Raw genomic sequence first — 19,005 nt, forward strand, 5'->3', positions numbered from 1 at the left:
TGTGAGTATAATAAACCATGAACAGTCGTATTATATACAAAGTGAATTGACACTAATTTTGAAATATCGCTTCATGTTGCAAAACAAAATTTTGCAAAAACGACGACGTTTTTATTTTATAAGTTTAATTTTGTTATTATTTATATTTTAATTTAAAATTGCAGGTTATGTTTAGATAATTTAATTATTTGTATATAGTTTAATTTATTTTAATTAGTATTTAATTTCATGTTTTAAATATATAACAATACTTCGTTATATGACACAACAATAGATAGCGTTAGGGTGAAAATGAATGATACGTAATTTTTTAAGAATACTTAGTTATATTACACAAAAATAGAGGGCGTTGGGATGATGATAAATGAAACGTAAATAATGTATAATAAAATTAAAATAACTATATTAAAATTTTACAAAAATGTATCAATTGAAAGTTGAAGCAAAAGTACATTTCATAATATCTTATAAATCTCAAAATATAAATAAATAAAAAATATCGTAAATTATACAATTGCCTAGATAAAATGGTGAAAAATATGTCAAAAAGCCAACGACACGCAGTGTTCCCAGGCGGTCACCCATCCAAGTACTGACTGCGCCCGATGTTGCTTAACTTCGGTGATCGGACGAGAACCGGTGTATTCAACGTGGTATGGACGTTGGCGTCAATGAATCAGAATTTTTGGTACACATAGAAGTACCTACTATTCATTGTATTTTTTTCTATAGTGTGATAAATTATAATTAGCATTGCGCTGTGTTTGCACCTCTAGCGGCTTAAGGGGCGCTCCTATATTTTCAGTTCGTATAGCATCAGCGGCGTGGGTTTTAAAATACAAAATATATTTGGTGTAGCATTAATTATATTCAAACCACAAATTACGAACTAGGAATATGCGCATAAAGGCTAAAATTTAACGGAAAGAAAATATGGGAGTGTGGATAAACCCTTAAACTTACTGTTACAGATTCCAAAAATGCTATGAACTTGAGGCATTTGGACATCCTGCTATTGTTTTGTTCGAATGCCTCATGATTTTGTAAACTTAAACAGGCGAGGCATTTGTATTGTCTGAAAGATATGCGCATCCCTACGCACAATTCGTTTTGATTGTTTTATTTTGCCGTATAGAAAGTTGGACACAAAATACAATTGTGCTACAATATTTTCCCAAATTATATTTTACAAAAATGTATCAGATGAAAGTTGTAACAAGGTGTACATTTCAAAATATGCTTAAAAATGTACTCGACGAATAAAAATAACCTCCTGCTTTGGAAGTCTTAATGTTAAAAATTTAAGTAAAATATCGTAAATTATACAGTTGATTAGGCAAAAAGGTGAAAAATGTCAAAAAGCCAACGACACGCAGTGTTCCCAGGCGGTCACCCATCCAAGTACTGACTGCGCCCGATGTCGCTTAACTTCGGTGATCGGACGAGAACCGGTAGGTGTATTCAACGTGGTGTGGACATTGGCGATAAAATTTGAGTTATTGGTAGACATTGCTTGATCTATACTAATATTATAAAGAGGAAAACTTTGATTGTAATGAATAGGCTCAAAAACTACGTGACCGATTTCAAAAATTCCTTCACCATTCGAAAACTTCATAATCCACGAGTAACATTGGCTATATTTTATATGAAATATATTTGATAAATAGATTTTGAGGCGGTACAAAGTTTGCCGGGTCAGCTAGTAATAAATAATAAATATAGTTCAAAAAACTAAAAAACACGCTTTTATGATAAAATCAACTAAAAAGTAGAAAATAATTTTCAATCTAGGAATCAATTAAGGAACAGTAAATTGTATAATTGTGAAAAAAGCGTGGAGTGCTCCACTTATTAATTTTCGAAAAGCACCCCACACTTTTTCCACAATTATACAATTTACTGTTCCTTAATTGACTCCTAGATTGAAAATTGTTTTCTACTTTTTAGTTGATTTTATCATAAAAGCGTGTTTTTTAGTTTTTTGAACTATATTTATTTTATTAATTTTTAGTATTTGTTGTTATAGCGACCATCATTATGCATCGTCTGTAAAAAAATCAAGTGTCTATCTATTACGGTTTAAGAGATAAAGCCCTGTGACTCACGAACAGACAGCGGAGGGTTTCGTTTTATCCTTTGAGTACGGAATCCTAAAAATCATTCTAAAAGATGGCATTATAGATATGTTTCAATACATTTGAGTTATAGGGAAATAACATTATTATTTCTCATAGCTAAAAATCAATCTAGTAACTTTGCCTGTACGCTCCATAAGGCGCTTTCTCTCGCCTGTAAAAAAATCAAGTGTCTATCTATTACGGTTTAAGAGATAAAGCCCTGTGACTCACGAACAGACAGCGGAGGGTTTCGTTTTATCCTTTTAGTACGGAATCCTAAAAATCATTCTAAAAGATGGCATTATAGATATGTTTCAATACATTTGAGTTATAGGGAAATAACATTATTATTTCTCATAGCTAAAAATCAATCTAGTAACTTTGCCTGTACGCTCCATAAGGCGCTTTCTCTCCCCTCGAAAATCGTTTAACCTGAGGATGTTGATAAGGACAATGGTACAAAATTATTAAAATCGTGTATTGTCATTGGTTTTTGATAATTCTTTAAAATTTTGAATTAAACTGAACGTTCAAAGTGGATAAAAATCGGCTTCAAAGATTCCGTTACTGTTACATACATACATACAAACGTACAACCCAAGCTAATAAAAGCGTGTTAAAAAAATAGAATTAATATGATTTACAATACATATTATTTAAAATAAATAATTTAGTTTTGTTTCTTAATAAACTGTGAACAGTCGTATTATTTCCAAAATCTATTCACACTAATTTTGTAGTATTGCTTCATGTTGCCAAATAAACAATACAATAGTTTCGCAATTAATATTTTACAAAAATGTATTTATCGAAATTGAAGCAAAAGGTCCATTCCAAAATATCTTATGAATTCAAAATATGTATAAAGAAATAAAAAAAAATCGTAAATTATAAAATTGATAAGACAAAAAAGGTGAAAAATATGTCAAAAAGCCAACGACACGCAGTGTTCCCAGGCGGTCACCCATCCAAGTACTGACTGCGCCCGATGTTGCTTAACTTCGGTGATCGGACGAGAACCGGTGTATTCAACGTGGTATGGACGTTGGCGATAGTGACTAGGAATTTTTGGTATACATTGGTTTGCTTTATTTTTTGTGACTATAATAAACTATGAAAAGTCGTATCATATACAAAGTTAATTGCCATTCATTTTAAAGTATCGCTTCATGTTGCAAAACAAAATTTTACAAAAATATGTCAGTTGAAAGTTGAACCAAAGGTACATTCCAAAATTAACTTATAAATTTCAAAATTTAAATAAAATATCGTAAATTATACAATTAAATTGGATAAAAAGGTGAAAAAAATGACAAAAAGCCAACGACACGCAGTGTTCCCAGGCGGTCACCCATCCAAGTACTGACTGCGCCCGATGTTGCTTAACTTCGGTGATCGGACGAGAACCGGTGTATTTAACGTGGTCCATACCACGTTGAATACACCGTACATAACTCATAAATTATGTACGGTGTACACCGCACATACTCTAAAATTTTATCGCCAACGTCCATACGTTGGCGATAAAATTTTAGAGTTATTGCTAGACATTGCTTGATAGTAAATAAAAAATAAGAATGAAAATAACTTACAATAGGTACATTACATCTAAATATATAGAACTCAAAGGTGACTGATTGACGTAGTGATCTTTCAACGCACAGCCCAAACCACTGGACGGATCGGCCAGAAATTTGGCATGCAGGTAGATGTTATGACGTAGGCATCCGCTAAGAAAGGATTTTGATCAATTCTACCCCCAAGGGGATAAAATAGGGGATGAAAATATTACTTTCGTACCGCGAGCGAAGCCGCGGGCAAAAGCTCGTATTATTTAAAATAATTATTTTGCTTTGTTTTTTGTGATTATAATAAACTATATGAAAAGTCGTATTATATACAAAAATAATTGCCATTCATTTTAAAGTATCGCTTCATGTTGCAAAACAAAATTTTACAAAAATATGTCAGTTGAAAGTTGATGCAAAATCTACATTTTAAAATAAAAATATAAATAAATCTTTATAATAAATTATAAATCTTATAAAATAAATAAAATATCGTAAATTATATAATTGATTAGATAAAAAGGTGAAAAAAAATGTCAAAAAGCCAACGACACGCAGTGTTCCCAGGCGGTCACCCATCCAAGTACTGACTGCGCCCGATGTTGCTTAACTTCGGTGATCGGACGAGAACCGGTGTATTCAACGTGGTATGGACGTTGGCGACAGTGAATCAGAATTTTTGGTACACATAGAAGTACCTACTATTCATTGTATTTTTTTCTATAGTGTGATAAATTATAATTAGCACTGCGCTGTGTTTGCGCCTCTAGCGGCTTAAGGGGCGCTCCTATATTTTCAGTTCGTATGGCATCAGCGGCGTGGGATTTAAAATACAAAATATATTTGGTGTAGCATAATACTTAATTATATTCAAACCACAAATTACGAACTTGGAATATGCGCATAAAGGCTAAAATTGAACGGAAAGAAAATATGGAGGTGTGGATAAACCCTTAGACTTACTGGTACAGATTTCAAAAATGCTATGAACTTGAGGCATTTGGACATCCTGCTATTGTTTTGTTCGAATGCCTCGTGATTTTGTAAACCTAAACAGGCGAGGCATTTGTATTGTCTGAAAGATATGCGCATCCCTACGCACAATTGGTTTTGATTGTTGCCGTATAGAAAGTTGGACACAAAATACAATTGTGCTACAATATTTTCCCAAATTATATTTTACAAAAATGTATCAGTTGAAAGTTGGAACAAAGGGTACATTCCAAAATATGTTTAAAAATGTACTCGACGAATAAATAACCTCCTCCTTTAGAAGTCTTAATGTTAAAAATTTAAGTAAAATATCGTAAATTATACAGTCGATTAGGCAAAAAGGTGAAAAATGTCAAAAAGCCAACAACACGCAGTGTTCCCAAGCGGTCACCCATCCAAGTACTGACTGCGCCCGATGTTGCTTAACTTCGGTGATCGGACGAGAACCGGTGGGTGTATTCAACGTGGTATGGACGTTGGCAACTATTATTGAAAATTTTTGGTACACGTTATTTGACAGTAAATAAAAAAATGAAAATAACATACAATATATATTATTTAAAATAAATAATTTAGGTTTGTTTCTTGTGAATATAACGAACTATGAACAGTCATATTATTAATAAAATCTGTTCAGACTAATTTTGAAGTACGAGTAGCATAGATTCGCAATTTATATTTTACAAAAATGTATCAGTTGAAAGTTGAAGTTAAAGGTACATGAAAGATTCAATTTATTAAACAAGCCCTTAAATATTCATATTAATTATATTTACAGATTCTTACTATAAATATATATACACAATTTATACAAATATATAATTTAAACGAAAAAAAGAACTTAAGGTTAATATATAAAAAAAATTAAATGTAAAAGAATGAGTCCAGGGGTTTGGACTCATTCTTTTACATTTAATAGAGGCAGGCCTCTTGGTAGAGTCCCAAGAATGCTGGCTACGTTGCCGCGTTGCATGGCCAAGCTTATTCTTTCGCCAAAATACGCACCAGATAAAAGGTATATTCCAAAATTATTCTTTAAATTTCAAAATACAAATAAAATATCGTAAATTATACAATTGATTAAATAAAAAGGTGAAAAAAAATGTCAAAAAGCCAACGACACGCAGTGTTCCCAGGCGGTCACCCATCCAAGTACTGACTGCGCCCGATGTTGCTTAACTTCGGTGATCGGACGAGAACCGGTGTATTCAACGTGGTATGGACGTTGGCGACAGTGAATCAGAATTTTTGGTACACATAGAAGTACCTACTATTCATTGTATTTTTTTTCTATAGTGTGATAAATTATAATTAGCACTGCGCTGTTTGCACCTCTAGCGGCTTAAGGGGCGCTCCTATATTTTCAGTTCGTATGGCATCAGCGGCGTGGGTTTTAAAATACAAAATATATTTGGTGTAGCATAATACTTAATTATATTCAAACCACAAATTACGAACTTGGAATATGCGCATAAAGGCTAAAGTTGAACGGAAAGAAAATATGGAAGTGTGGATAAACCCTTAGACTTACTGGTACAGATTTCAAAAATGCTATGAACTTGAGGCATTTGGACATCCTGCTATTGTTTTGTTCGAATGCCTCATGATTTTGTAAACCTAAACAGGCGAGGCATTTGTATTGTCTGAAAGATATGTGCATCCCTACGCACAATTTGTTTTGATATACCTACTTATTGCGATGTGAAAAATCAAAAGTTAACATCTGGTCATCTGCAAATTTTATAAATTGATAGAGTGGATCTCTGAATAAAGTTTATTTACTAATAATAAGATTTTTAGTATCGTTTTTATTTATTTTTAATTCTTATGAAATTGTGTAGTAGAAGTATTCAAGTGCAACACTACGATGTCAGTGCCCCGTGATAGATGGCGCTGTTTACGTGTAAATGGATCTTTAAGCAGATGGCAACACTGCAATACTAATGCAATCCAAATAATTATTTTCTGTTTCATTTAGGCATGATTTAGGACAGAAAAATATTGTACAAAAATGTTAACAGAAAAATATTGTCTAAAATATTTTATACGTCACGGTCACGAACTATAATTCGCAATTTATATTTTACACAAATGTATCAGTTGAAAATGAAGCAAAAGGTACATTACAAAATATCACACAAATCTCAAAGTAATAATAAATAATATAAATGAATAAGAAATTTCGTAAATTATAAAATTGATAAGCCAAAAAAAGGCGAAAAAAATATCAAAAAGCCAACGACACTCAGTGTCCCCAGGCGGTCGCCCATCCGAGTACTGGCTGTGCCCGATGTTGCTTAACTTCGGTGATCGAACGAGATAAGGCGTATTCCACGTGGTATGGACTTCCTATATAGGTTACTATACTCTTTTATAGATCCTTATACTGTGGTATGGACGTTGGCGATAAAATATGAGAGTTATTGGTAGACACTGCTTTATAGTAAACTAGCTGACCCGGCGAACTTTGTACCGCCTCAAAATCTATTTATGAAATTGATTTGTTATAAAATATAGCCTATGGTACTCGTGGATAATGTAGCTTTCGAATGGTGAAAGAATTTTTAAAATCGGTCCACTAGTTTTTGAGCCTATTCATTACAATCAAAGAAACAAACAAAGTTTTCCTCTTTATTTTCTATTTTCCTATTTATTTTTTATCTATACTAATATTAGTATAGATAAAAAATAAGAATGAAAATAATTTACGATACATATTATTTAAAATATATAATTTAGCTTTGTTTCTTAATATACTGTGAATAGTCGTATTATTTCCAAAATCTATTTACACTAATTTTGTAGTATTGCTTCATGTTGCAAAACAAACGATACAATAGTTTCGCAATTAATATTTTACAAAAATGTATTAGTTGAAATTGAAGCAAAAGGTACATTCCAAAATATCTTATAAATTTCAAAATATAAATAAATAAAAATAATCGTAAATTATACAATTGATTAGATAAAAAGTTGAAAATAATATCAAAAAGCCAACGACACGCAGTGTTCCCAGGCGGTCACCCATCCAAGTACTGACTGCGCCCGATGTTGCTTAACTTCGGTGATCGGACGAGAACCGGTGTATTCAACGTGGTATGGACGTTGGCAATATTAGATGGAAAATTTTGGTACAGATTAATTGATAGTAAATAAAAATAATAATAACGAAAATAACTTATAATACATATTATTTAAAAATAATAATTATTTTGCTTTATTTTTGTGACTGTAATAAATCATTAACATTCGTACCTATTAAGTATTTACAAAGTGAATTTACACTAAATTTTAAATATTGCTGCATATTGCAAAACAAACAATACGGTACATTTTGCAATTAATATTTTATAAAAATGTATTAGTTTAAATATTGTATTTATTTAATTCGAATATGATACAATTATTATAAAATATACTTAAACTAAATTTAAAACAAATAGAAATAAAAATATTTACAGTAATAAAAAAAAATAACTAAAACTATAATAAATAAAATAAATGAGCCATCTCGCTGCCACGCGGTAGTGTACCCAAGACACTAGCAGCATTACCTCGTTGTATGGCTAAACTTATTTGTTGACCGAGGTAAGCTCCAGCTCTTGGGTCACCAGAGGTCTCAATCAAGCGCGAAGACAATTCTTTATAAATTATAATTCTGTATTAGTTGAAATTGAAGTATCTCAAAATATAAGTAAAAATCTTAAAAAAAAGGCGGTCACCCATCCAAGTACTGACTGCGCCCGATGTTGCTTAACTTCGGTGAATCGGACGAGAACCGGTGTATTCAACGTGGTATCACAAAATAAAAACTTATTTTGTGGTGGTATGGATGTTGGCGATAAGAGTTGAGAATTTTTGGTACACATTATATGATAGTAAAAAAAAAATAACAATACATATTTTCTAAAATAAATAATTTAGCTTTGTTTCTTGTGAGTATAATACACCATGAACTGTCGTATTATATACAAAGTCAATTGACATTAATTTTGAAATGTTGCTTCATGTTGCGAAACATACAACAAACTTATTTTCCGCCTATAGATATGCAAGTTACTTACGACCTTCCAAATTTCCAACACCATATTAGCATTGTCTGTTTGATTGAATAACGTATTGAATCATTCTACTCAGCATTTACATAGTATATCCTATTGAATACCTTGACCGATTTCATAAGCAGATCCTGACTGCGGAGACGTCATCGAACGCTATGTGAGTCAAAAGAAAGCCTTTGCTCGTCCCCTACCACTTGTCGACCTCGATCAAAACTCGCTACGCCTACTTAATTAGAATGTATATGAATTTGTATGTGTGAATTTGTATCTATGTATTTAAAAACTTTAGAACAGCGTTTAAAAACTGAATGTTATTTTCGCCTACTTGCATTAAAAACTTGTATGCATTAGCGATTAAATAAACAACTTAATTTATTCAAATATTTTTAAATGAAAATAAATTCTAAACTAGTCTTAGTATCTTAGATAATATAGTTTGTGAAGGTCCTTATCCTAATAATGTAAAATTATTTACTTTGGCCATGTAGATTACTAGTAATCTATTATTATATAAGTGTATTAGACGTTTCCCACCTTATCGGCAAAAGCTGCTCGGGCAAACCAATACCGCGGGTGATAAATACTTAACGCTGACGTCTCTTGTTATAATCTGCAGTAAATAATTTACAATCGAGATGCGATCGAGAACGCGTAGTAGCTCCTTGATGCGTTTCGCCACCAGTCGAAGAAAGGCTGGAGGTTCGCTTTCGATGTTTACGGGGAGAAATCTTGAACCGGTCTAGCTCAGTGCCGCGCGCCGCGTCGTTTAAACTACGCGTGTTTTACCTGACGCCGTGTCAACAAACTCTTTATATTCCGTGAAACTAAACTCAAAATTCTTAAGTGCAAACGCGTGTTACAAGTGCTGTGTTCCAACTGTGGTTTGCTCTTGAAGGAACACCGAGCATTGTAGGTAGAAAGTTTGTCTACCTGTCCGAGGTTTTCCACAATCCACCGGTACGTTTTTGAGCTTCCAAGTATTTTAAGATGTTATTGTGAATTTTTGAGTTGTGTAGCTTGCTTTAATTTAACTGTAAACGGTAAGCTAAACGAATTGATAAGCCGTTTACATTGCAAAAACGTTGGTATTTTTTGTATTAATTTGTAAATGATTACGTTGAATTTAGTAGAGCATTGAAAGTTTTATTTTTTGTCAATTTCAATTATATTAAGACGCCAATAGGTATGTGGTTACAAGTTTTTATGTAAGGACGCCTCAATGTTAGTTGATAGAAAGACCTCTCACTTCGGATCTCGTCAACTTAGATCTTACATGGCCATGTGTGTGTGATAATCACGTGTTTTATAGAAATTTCACTAATGAGTTCTAACAGTTTGACGAGTAATTTCATTGACGGGAGAGTGGTATGGTATGGTTAGCGTAATTATGCTAAAATACATACGCAGGTCGCGTATCAAGTTTTATTATGACAAATATTTATTACTACATTGTCAATAATTAAAAATATATCATTTATTTAGTATGCCTATGTAAATACATGAGATTTTATATTAATTTAACTGATATCCTCGAGCATTTTTCCCATACGATAGAGTTCAACGAAGTAAATTGGTTCAGGGGTAAAGTTAGTGTTTTAGGTATTACTTATTTATCAACCATTTATTTTAACCTTCATCACTCTTTTAATTAGATATTAGTAAAATATGTAATATATATAACCTTTTTCTAAAAAAAAACAATCACAGAGTCTTTATAATGATTTTAATCTTTTTTATTTACCTTAGTATTAGTTATATTTACATTAATAAAATAAAAGACTGAATAAAACGTGTAAAATATAAAATAACACAATATATTGGTCCTTTGAGCCAGATACCATTAAAAATCCATTATCACGAAATCCTCAATTAATTCTAACTGGGTCAGATTATACTTAAATTTTTTATCTAACTTAATTTTATCAAGGTAGGGAGGAAGCCTTAGTAAACTTAGTAATTTAGGTACAATCTATCTTCCTATCAGAAGTTTTCCAGTACGGTACGTTAAATGCTTTCAAGGAGCAGTAGTTACAAGACGTTAAAAATATGCTATCAAAAAACCGTGGTACAAGACAGGTACAAGATAGCTCACGTAAAACGGCTACTTAAGTATTCTACACAGAACCCTCGACACGCAATCCGCATTACACCTACCATTGTTTACGTTCAACTGTATATTGGATGTCCTGCTTAGCAAACCGTACGCAACCCCGTTTATGTCTCACTGCTGGGCATAACCTTCCCAGTATTCCCACAAGCTTCATACTACATTATGTTTTTGTTTATAATGTAAGAGTAGCAGACGATCTTGCAGTCCTCTTCATCGTAAGTAGCTACTGTCGTCCATGGAAATCTGTAATTAACCCCAAAATAAATACGATTAGATTCTTCCCTTAAGTCGGCCATAGATGTGCCGCTAACCCTGTTGGTATGCCTCTAAATATTACCACACTCGGCAGACCCATGCAGCTTGCGACCGAGCTCTACGTTCTTTAACTACTTATATCTGTTACTATGTACTAAAGTTCTTACCCAAATTTCGTATTATCCAAGAAAAAATAATAAAGTTACAATAAAATTAGCTGTAAGACATTGGTGGTGGTTAGACAACTGGTGACTTTTTTGGCCTTTAAAACAATAGTTAACAAAATTAGCTGTTAGACATTAGTGGTGGTTAAACTGGTGAAATTTTTTGGCCTTTAAAACGAGAGTTAAAACAAAAATAACCAGCATTTTAATAGCTTTAAAAAATATTAAAAAACAATAAAGTTAAAAAAAACGTATCGCTTATACGAAGTTTGTTTTACAATCAGGATGAAATCGGCTTTCGTAGCATTATTCATTGCAAAAGAAGCGTGTGTCATCGCCCGTAAAAGTTGTTAGGCGGGATACACATTACGCCATGTCGAATTCTACACCACATCCTGTACGCAACACGTATGATGCTTCGTGCATCGAGTTAAATGCGGTATGTTATAAATATATAGCCTTAGGGATGTCATATTTATGGTCGTTTTTTTATTTATAACTAACGATAAGGCAGACGCGCTACCTGGTGGAAAGCAGTCACCGTCACCTATGGACATTTGCAACACCAGAGTGTCGCCAATGCATTCGCTGGCTTTGGAGGAGAGCTCTTTTTGTACCCCTCTTGAAGAGCCCCATGTCATAGCGCTCAGGGAATACCTCAGGAGGAAGTTCATACGTGCAACTAATGCAGCGCGATACTGAGAAGGGTTAAACTGTTTCCATTCAGTTTAATTCTTCAAGTCTGTCTAAAACTATAGTAGTAAAACTAAGAAATGTCCGAGACTTCGAAGGAAGCTGCTTCGAGTGTAAATACTTGAATAGTAGACTGAGTTTGGTTTTTAGTGATAGCAACGTATATGTGATCAACTTTGTCCATTTTGTTTTGGTGAGCTGTTCGAAACTACTTCCCATCAAGTTGTGGGTTCCCATCAAGCCTGTATGTTTATTTATCACGTAATAGTAATGTTCTGTACGCAGTACTGAGTTAAATGTAGCGGTATATTGTAACGGTTAGGGATGTCAAAATATGGGACTAAAGGAAATCCGGTTTTGAAGAACTTTGTATTATTATTTGGCTGGCGATCGGGCACTGGTCATCGTACTGGCTGGCTATGAAAAATCTTATAGAATTAATCCCAGGTTCGGTCGATATAAAATTGACGACCCGCGTAGCGGATCGGTTACCTTACCGGTCTAACGCGCAAGGGTTTCGGGTTTGATCCCCAGACAGATACCTGAATAATGAAATTGGGTATCTGTGGGTCTGGATTTGTGTATTCGTCTTTGTGTGTGTCGGTGGCACCCACGTCACAGGGAATCTTAGTGTGGGGCTGTGAGTGCAGAACGTGAGTGAATGAATTAATAATAACTTTTTAAACCTTGTTTTTCTTTACGACTAAATTATCACCGCATGTCATAATTAATAAATAAATCTTGAAATTCGAACCGGCAGCGTAGAAAACCGAAATTTTTACCACCTTTTTCAAGAGCACCCAATTAAAAATAATGTTTATAAAATTAACAATGTTTCATTAGCAACTTGGCATCAACTTTACGATGCGAAATCTCGCACGGTCAAACTTTCCTCTCTACTCTAGAATTGAGATCTAATGACGCGTATTCGTGTCGAGAGAATGTAGACTTATTGAACTTTCATCTCGGAAGAAACTATGTTGTGTTACAATTAAGTTTTATGTTAACTATATAGTTTACCATACTTACTGGTTACAGTTTAACTTATATAGTTAATTGTATCAGGCGTTACTTTGCGGAAATCCATGCTATTAAGTTAAGATTAAAACTACTTCGTAACAATCCGCTACTAATATGTTTGATGGTATATATGGTATTTAAACCATGGAGTATGTTCTACCTCTCTCTCCTTCAAAGGATGCGTGCAGATGCAAAAATTAAAAAATTACACCACCATACATACCACCACCAACACGTGTTTCTCTCCAAAACGGAGTATCATCAGGGTAAGTTGACTCTACGACGGTTAAGTTAACGATTAACCTTTATTAATAGTCAATAGTTATCTGTTTAAAGAATCAGGAATTTTACGCCAAAGCTAAATAGGTACTTACTTATCTTAATTTTTCGAACTTAAAAATAAAGTTTTCTAGATTGCGAGTTTTACATACGATCGATTAAAATATTTAATTAATTATCTATTTAACATCAATTTATATTAATATATTTCTACATCTACTTATAATATTTTGAATATTTTATTATATTCAGTATATTCATTGCTATTTTACTATTATTAGTTATTTTATCAACATACTTTTACAGAGAAAATATTCCGTGCCCACAAATAACGCTAAAATAGAACTCGCGTCATTCTCATATAGTTTCAACAAAACGTGTGTTGATCGTAAAAGGAAAAATCGTAAATGTTCGCTACTTTATATGGTAGGTAGCCTATAATTAGCACAGGTCTTGTTCGAATCCAAAACCCACACGCCATATAAAGGTAGCTTAGCTCTTAAACTCCTTTGAACACTTTAAAAGCGATAGAATAAAAAATGTTTAGAAACAACACCCTCCTTCTTTACCTTGTAGCAGCTCTGTTTTACGTTTTTGGGTCCAATGGCTTGGAATATTTTCAGCTTGCACAAGAATGCTCTATTATAAAGGCGTCAATAAAAATAGATTTAAAGTACGGCAAAAAATTAACTATACTTCCTTGAAACTTTATTTAAAAATATAGTTTTAAAATTAGACAAAAGTAGAGGTATAACAACATAACATAACATAAAAGGTAAACATAACATTCGGCTAATTACAATTTTCAAATTTGAAAACAAAAATAAGAAATAAAGTATAAGAGACGGTTAGAGTCGAGTCGAGAGTCGGAAGATAGAGTCGGTTTTTTAACTAATGTATGATTTATTTTACATGAATCAAGTTACGATTATATGCCTTAAAATAGAAGTAAATTAATAATATTACTCAAAGGTTGGATAATAGTTAACTACAACCCTGACTCAAGTAATCCATCAATATTCAACGCGATGTCGACAGGTCGACCGGTCAATCTGGCGAATTTACATGCAAATATTGTAGAATGGACATATAACCAACAATGTCTCATTGAATGCTAATATGTAGGTATAAGGACATATACCTACTTTCATTGATATACTAGTAAAACGCCTACTTCTGAGAAATAATTCTTAGCTATATGTTAAATAATGGTAAGTAAGGTAGTTCTTTTATATAAGCAATGAAATACTTTCGTGAGTTTATATATCGAGATACATGGGTAATAAAAAACTTCACTTGAGTAGGGATGAATATTATGTTTTAGACGTCATAAGGAGACGTCGATTTGAAAATATTTTATTTCTTGTTGTCGATGATTTTTTTCGTAACATAACAAAAATAGAAACACAAGCGATTAATCCAGTACAATGCAAGATTATAAATATCAACTGAAAGTTACTGAAAGTTTATTCCTGTTTTTCGAAAGGATGCGTACTTGGTGGTGGACGTGTCGGTGGTAGAATCCTTTGTGGTTCAACTTTGACGGCACCACCGCCACATCAATTTCTGCCTAATAACAGCAGTAAGAGACATACTCTTCCGAGGCGTTCCAACTTAGTCGTCAGGGACAGCGGCGCATCTGTGGCCGACCTCAGGTAGGAATGACTAATCCTATCTGGGATTACAGATGTTCATGGGTGGTAACACTTACCATGCTGGACCAGGTGGACTGCATGCTTGCCTGCTACTCCTACATTAAAAAAAAATATATAATAAACTTATCTGTTAGAAATTAATTATCGCCTGCTTAACAGAACATGCTTAACTGTGGATTTGTTATGTCGTTGTGTTGGTATGTGTAGATGATGTAGAAGTTAATCTTCATTCGATAGTTCTAATATATGTGTGATGTCGTTATGCATTCCCGAACGACACAGCTCCAACGGTCGACCTCCGCCTGTTTCGAATTTACATGCAAATATCGTTTGTATAAGAATGTCTAGTCTTATAACATACTGATGACACTATCACAGTTATGCTATGTTACTTGTCTCGTATTTTGTAAATTAGGTAAAGAAATCTTAATTTTACTGCACCTTGATAATAAAGTTGTTATTGTACCAACTTTTTGGGTAATATACTGAACGTGTAATTACAAGAAATATATAATTACAAGAATTTATTATATTAGCTCTATTTGTATCGTTGAAATGTGCGAACTTTCGGATAAAAAATAATTCTATCCACCCGATTAGATTTTTGATTTCTTGATTACAAACTTCTTATTTTTATATAAGTATTGTTCTTATGAAGTCCTTTGCCCTAAAATTACATAGAACATCGACACACGCTTCGAACATTAGACAAAAAGACAAAACATTACAAAATGATAGGTAATTATGTTTTAGTATCAAAGAGAAATATGGGCATACAATAAATTATTTAGTAACAGAGAGGCACTTAAATTTACGTATAGATGAAATTTTTTATGATACAAAGAAATATTAATAGCACTCAAAACACGCAAGTTTACGGTAAATTGGAGGGAAATATTGAAACTGGAAATGTGTAATGCGGTCGAGTACATTTCGATGTGGGCTTGTTGGTTCAGTTGGATGCTTCCTCGGCATTCGTATTATTAGATACTACTTAAAATACTAAGTCTTAGTACAATATACTTCTGCTACCTCATAAATATGAGACTGACATACTTATGAGGTGAAGATTTACTTTTCTGAAGCTGCAACGTATCCGATCGGCTTCAGGTAGATTATGTTCTAGGGAGATGGTTACAGTTGTCTATGGTTGGCAGTGGCACTGACCACTTTCCCTCAGATGAGCTAGCGGACTGCTTACTACTTTGATACTTCAATTTTATAAAAAAAAACTTAAATTTCATGCGAAGATATAACACACTTTTGTCTATCTATATTTTTTTCCAATTTCCTGTAGAACACTGAGTCAGAAGACACTAAAAACTATGGACGGATTTTGAAGACTTTTCACTCTAAATTAGATTTTGTTAATTAAGAAGTTTACTAAACGATACTCACAGTTTTTTAGACCAAGCATATAAAGAACTTAGAAAATAGCGAAACGCCTTCCGAAGCGGTGGTGAATTTTAAAAACAGTTCTATAGAAAACATTTTTGAATAACTGGGATTTCAATCTGAATTCGAATTTTAGTACATATTGTGTGATAATTATAATGGATAGATCATACACAACAAAAGTTGTGTTTTAAAAAAAATGGGGGCAACGCTAATAATAACAAATAATCACTTCGCGTACGACAATATTTTGCAAATATTCTCAATGCGGAATCATTCATAGTAAAGAGTTAACGGCCCTACAACGTACAATACAATTCAAATAGGGGGCCTGACCTCCCGGACCCCTGACCCCTTTGGACTGACTTTCAAGGGCAACCGCTGTGAGATTTTTTTGAATAGCACAATGTGTACACAGATTATATCAACCAAGTTCAAATTCTACGGTGCTAATGTTTGTTTTAACGAAGATCTTTTGAATAAATTTGTTGATAACATTGTAAGGTAGGTACACGTATTGAGGCTCGTTTTTACATAAAAAACACAATTGAATTGTCTATGATTTTGATTTTTTTATTGACCATAGATATTTACAAACACGATACTAAAATTCAGTAATACATTTTGAAGTAGTAATTGTTGTGCTATCTACGTGTTTATTTGATAATGATAACTTATTTACTCGTAGATGAGAATTTCATCAAAATCCAATACTATTTCACACACAAACATGTGGAACTGAATTTTATATAGAGAGATATCATACATTAAGAACCGTTATTAAATTTCGATCTTGGGTAGGCATAGAGTTGCAATCTAACCAATGTTTTACCAATGATACGCATAATCTTGGCAATGTGACCAATGTTATGCGTATCATTATTACCTACCAATTCGATGATTTATACTTAATTATACCTAATTTTGATTATAAGTAGGCAAAAGATGGACAGAGTGTTAATAAGTAACAACCGTATGCGTATGTTTTTTGCATCTGCATCACCAGACTTGCGAAATGAATCGAAGAAGCTCTCTGCCCATCTTGAAGTTGAACTCATTTGAAAGTCACACGAACTACTCGACGACGAGACTCGATAGTCTTTTGATTGAAGAAACGTTGTATTGACACGTTTTCCTTTTTAGGGCTCTGACTCACAAGAATGTCATTGGCGACGTAGCTTTAGCTACCTCAAGCAATTTCGCCAGATGAAGATAACAACACAGTACGCAATATGTAGATTCACAAAACATCATGTACACCTGTACCTGATGATGAATTAACCTTAATTAATTTGTAGCAATATACTTCATTTGATACTACTGCTATGTATAGCTTAACGTTATCGTTTTCATAAATCTTTCAAATTAGCTTTCAGATGGACAACAATAGTCGCCAAGGTATCTCACATACATTTTAATGTTCTTTAGCTACGTCGCCATGGCTTCCCAGTGTGGCACAACTCTATGGAATCTTGCACGTGTGCATTATCCTACGCCCGTATTGCCCATTGTGTGTCTGGCATAATTTTGTGAGGAAGAAATTCTATCCTCAATCACATTGTTAGCATTTTATGAAACTAGGGCAGGCTGGTAGCAACAAGAAGTACTGCGAACATTTGGTCCTACCGCTTAGACTATATTGGCCGCCATAGAGTGCCGTCCATAGAGATCACCAACCCCAAACACAGAAATCCTACCCAATAATTGTGGATGCCAGCTTTATAAGGATAAATGAGCAGTGGATGACTAAGATCGCCGGAAGCCCGGGGCGGAAAGTTTAATGGATGAGTGTATGATTCCGGCGACCATTTTATTTTTCCGCTTTTTTTTGGCTTATTTACACACGAGCTTTTGCTCGCGGCTTAGCTCGCGTTACGAAGTAATATTTTCATACCCTTGGGGGTATAAAATAGGGGAATTGCTTAGCGGATGCCTACGTCATAACATCTACCTGCATGCCAAATTTCAGCCCGATCCGTCCAGTGGTTTGGGCTGTGGGTTGATAGATTACTATGTCAGTCCTTTGAGTTATATATATTTAGATGGCACAAATTGTTTGGTTCTGGCGACTTTTTTTTAGCTAATTAGCAACTGTGTGAGGGCGCCTCAGGATCGGTGGCCCGGGGCGCACCGTCTTTTCCGCCCCCCCTCAGTCCGCTAAACAAATGAGTCGATCATCCTATAGTCCTCAGGAGTAGTAACGCATCCATGTTCGGCATCTGGTAGAACTCCAGTTCCATATGGAATTGGATACAGATGTCTATGGGCAGTCACAACTTACCGTCAAGTGGACTGTATGCTTCTTGCTCAATCATATACAAAAATATTACAAGCGTCGCTCCTTTCAGAACTAAGTTATAAAGCCTCATGTAAGAAAGTTTTCAAACAAACGTAACGATAAAGCTAACAGTTAATTGTACAGTTAAGAATTTATTTTAATGAGCGAATACAGTTTTTGTTGCTGTGCAATGTCACATCGTTCATTAAACTCCTCTGCGATATTTAAATACGTACATTAATCATTTTGTTTAATTTCCTTACGATAATCTTGACTTGTGCGATCCTGTAATTAATCAGATTATATCAGATGTCTTACGTCTGTTATTTATAATCAATCTATCCAATGTTTTTCCTACCAAATATGTGAAATTTTAAGACTATAGAAATAGTCTATCATAAAGCTATAACTATG

The 19,005-nt window shown here is 33.6% G+C and overlaps 1 protein-coding gene, 6 non-coding genes and 2 pseudogenes across 10 annotated transcripts in view; 1 reads left to right on the plus strand and 8 right to left on the minus strand.

Moving 5' to 3' along the window:
- Positions 1–548: 548 nt before the first annotated feature.
- On the minus strand, positions 549–667 carry LOC140743025 (5S ribosomal RNA). Its single transcript, XR_012102338.1, has one exon. It is a non-coding gene; the product is annotated as a 5S ribosomal RNA (ribosomal RNA).
- A 693-nt stretch (positions 668–1,360) lies between these two features.
- On the minus strand, positions 1,361–1,483 carry LOC140743044 (uncharacterized; annotated as a pseudogene).
- A 1,568-nt stretch (positions 1,484–3,051) lies between these two features.
- LOC140743026 (5S ribosomal RNA) lies at positions 3,052–3,170 on the minus strand. Its single transcript, XR_012102339.1, has one exon. It is a non-coding gene; the product is annotated as a 5S ribosomal RNA (ribosomal RNA).
- A 268-nt stretch (positions 3,171–3,438) lies between these two features.
- Positions 3,439–3,560, minus strand: LOC140743045 (uncharacterized; annotated as a pseudogene).
- Positions 3,561–4,230: 670 nt separating this feature from the next.
- Positions 4,231–4,349, minus strand: LOC140743027 (5S ribosomal RNA). Its single transcript, XR_012102340.1, has one exon. It is a non-coding gene; the product is annotated as a 5S ribosomal RNA (ribosomal RNA).
- Positions 4,350–5,039: 690 nt separating this feature from the next.
- Positions 5,040–5,162, minus strand: LOC140743040 (5S ribosomal RNA). The gene has a single exon (XR_012102352.1). It is a non-coding gene; the product is annotated as a 5S ribosomal RNA (ribosomal RNA).
- A 630-nt stretch (positions 5,163–5,792) lies between these two features.
- LOC140743028 (5S ribosomal RNA) lies at positions 5,793–5,911 on the minus strand. The gene has a single exon (XR_012102341.1). It is a non-coding gene; the product is annotated as a 5S ribosomal RNA (ribosomal RNA).
- A 1,761-nt stretch (positions 5,912–7,672) lies between these two features.
- LOC140743029 (5S ribosomal RNA) lies at positions 7,673–7,791 on the minus strand. Its single transcript, XR_012102342.1, has one exon. It is a non-coding gene; the product is annotated as a 5S ribosomal RNA (ribosomal RNA).
- A 1,680-nt stretch (positions 7,792–9,471) lies between these two features.
- The window catches only part of sas (stranded at second), a 53,516-nt gene continuing 43,982 nt past the window's right edge, over positions 9,472–19,005 (plus strand). For 2 of the 4 annotated variants that reach the window (XM_073073997.1, XM_073073998.1), the window contains exon 1: positions 9,472–9,699. The gene's annotated coding sequence lies outside the window, so the exon portion shown is untranslated. The remainder of the gene's footprint in view (positions 9,700–19,005) is intronic. The other 2 variants (XM_073073999.1, XM_073074000.1) reach the window with 1 other exon arrangement.

The sequence above is a fragment of the Epargyreus clarus genome, unplaced genomic scaffold (assembly GCF_041222505.1).
Source record: "Epargyreus clarus isolate Ecla_fem2 unplaced genomic scaffold, WU_Ecla_fem_2.2 ptg000006l, whole genome shotgun sequence".
Lineage (NCBI taxonomy): Eukaryota > Metazoa > Arthropoda > Insecta > Lepidoptera > Hesperiidae > Epargyreus > Epargyreus clarus.